Raw genomic sequence first — 2,674 nt, 5'->3', positions numbered from 1 at the left:
GGATGACAAACCACATTCCTGTGTTCAGGGTGCGCGTGTGTTTTAGTCTATTCCGGAAGAACCGGGAGCCACCTGGGTGGTGTCCTGTCTGTGGCTGGCTGTGAGCTTAGGGCAGGTGGGCTACATGAGACCCTCTCGCTGCCACCTCCTGTGGTGAAAGCCACTGCAGGCTGGCAAGAAAACCATTAACCCTACTCAAGTTCGAAAGCTTCGGTGAGCTGAGAGACCCACGTCCCTGTGTCCCCTTCCAGAGCCACTAATTGGTGATTCCGTCCCTTTCCCCCATCCCTCAATCCCATCTCAACTTCCTTTAAAAAGCCAGTTAGTTCTAGGGCCAGTTTTTAAGTCTTTATTGTTTTTCAGAAAGAAAAAGACGGCATCGACTGTCGTTCTGTGCGATTCCCCGACTGAAAGCAGCACACACATCTGGAGAGCCCGTCACCAGTGGAGGCGCTGAGCCTGGGGTGCTGACATCTGCCTCTGCAGAGACGCTGCCCTTGCTTGGAAGCATGTCACAGCCGAGCTCATGTGAACGGTGTCTTGAGAGGCGCCGGCTAGAAACCCAGGGGCACATCACCGGCGAGTGTGGCTCACATCTGGCAGGGCGAGGGAACGCATTTGTAATGAGAAACCCTGCAGCGCTGCCGGTGAAATAGGAGGCTCCCCTCGCAGGTGGGCACGCGATCCTCAGGTCCTGGTGAGGGGTGCTGGAGGCCCCTAATGACCCACAGCAACAGCCCTTGCCAACTGGCCTGGTTACGGGCAAGCAAGGTTACTGACTGTCATTTTTATTTGCAGTGTTTCCAAAAGAGCTGCCCTGCTTTCTCACAGAGCCTTTTGCTGTGTGTCTGTGGTTGTGACCTTGAATTTCCCAAGTGTGGTGTCCCAGAGCAAACAGAGAAGCTGGCAGGCTAGCTCAGGGGGGCTCCCTGGGGGTGCCGTAGGTCCCAGACCTACAACTAGGGGACATAAGTCACACACCCAACACCACCGACATGCAGCAGCGCTGGTGCAGCCTGGAGGAGGGCAGGGGCATTTATACAGGCAGGAGCATGTCTTGCCAGCAGGTCATCTGAAAGTAACCAGGACATGACACAGAGAACCGAGCCAAGGGCGTTTTGTGGGTTATTTCATCCGGTCTAGGGAAGAGCATGGCCCTACATGGACAGGAGGGAAAAAATTCCCTGGGATTCATAACCTCATAGTAATTCTCACGTAGGTTTGTAGCCCAAATTTATACTACCTGTATGGTTAGAAAAACCTCAAACTGAGTCTTTAAAAACCAGGTTCTGAATTGATGGTGCCCCCAGGCAACTGGCAAATACAAATTCTTCCTGAAGAAAACTGCTTTCGATGGGAGAGTCCTACAGACACGATTCCAACAAAAATGAAGTAACAAATAAAAATATCATTTGATACCGAGGAAACAAGTCTCCATGAGACAGATCCAGGAAAAACAAACATCAGAGTCAGACCACAAACACTTCTGAAACTCGAATTACACACAGAATATAAAAGAATGTATGTACTATGCTTAAAGAATAAAAATTTTATGTGACCAAGGTTTGGAAAATGAAAAATATAATAGCTGAAATTAAAAACTCACTGTTGGGTTTAACAGCAGGTGAGACACAGACAAAGAGAGAATTAATGGAATGAAAAATAAGTCTGAAGGAATTATGCAGAATGAGGCATAAAGAGCAAGAGATGGAAATTGTGAAAGAATTTCAAATACGACGTGGAGGGTGTTACCCACAGGTATGACACCAGGAGGTGGGACCTTCTTGGGGACCAGCTCTCACGATTGTGCTCAAGTTCTCCACATCCTTAGTGATTCTTTTAGTCCAGCTCTTCTATCCATCACCGAGGGAGGAATGTGGACATTTCCAGCTCTCATTGTGAACGTGTCTATTTCTCCCTTCAGTTCTGTTGTTTTTTGCTTTATGTATCTTGGAGCTGTTTTTTAGATACACAGACATTTAGGATTGTTAGATCTTCTTAAGGAACTGACCCCTTTATCATTATAGAAAGTCTCTCCTCTTGTTTTTGAACATAACCTCAAGATCTTATTGTCTCTGTAATAAAACAAAAGATGAAGGTTAGAACCGGATCACTTTTTCCCTTCTCATCTCCTCCCCGCTCAGCACGCGTGCATCTCTCACAGCCAGCACTCTCTCTGACCTGCAGTCGGGCTCAATGCACTTGAGCCTCAGCACAATCTTCCTTGTAGTTTTAGCCTTTTTCTGGAAAATTGCCTTGGTCTGCCCACCTGCTTTCCCTGGACATGCAGAGAACCCTTGCCCTTCTTATACCGGGTTACTTTGTGGGGCTGGTGCTTGCCACGCTTCTGCAGAAAGTCCAGTGAGTTTTAGGCACATTCACCGTGTTTGCAGAAGGAGCACCACTGGCTCAGAAAAAAGTCTCTTCTTATCTCTGGTGGAATTTCTGGTTTGGAAAGGTTACTTTGTGGGGCTGGTGCTTGCCACGCTTCTGCAGAAAGTCCAGTGAGTTTTAGGCACATTCACCGTGTTTGCAGGAGGAGCACCACTGGCTCAGAAAAAAGTCTCTTCTTATCTCTGGTGGAATTTCTGGTTTGGAAATTGACTTTGATACTTACATGAGCATCGCCACTCCTGCCGTCTTTTTTTTTTTTTTTTTTTTTTTTTTTTTTCCC

The 2,674-nt window shown here is 47.5% G+C and overlaps 1 pseudogene; it reads right to left on the bottom strand.

The window, feature by feature from the left end:
- Window positions 1-2,099: 2,099 nt before the first annotated feature.
- LOC103600509 overlaps window positions 2,100-2,674 on the bottom strand; it is a 1,913-nt pseudogene continuing 1,338 nt past the window's right edge.

Source organism: Galeopterus variegatus, unplaced genomic scaffold (genome assembly GCF_000696425.1).
Source record: "Galeopterus variegatus unplaced genomic scaffold, G_variegatus-3.0.2 Scaffold3374, whole genome shotgun sequence".
Classification (NCBI taxonomy): Eukaryota; Metazoa; Chordata; class Mammalia; order Dermoptera; family Cynocephalidae; genus Galeopterus; species Galeopterus variegatus.
This window is presented reverse-complemented; position numbering and strand designations above follow the sequence as displayed.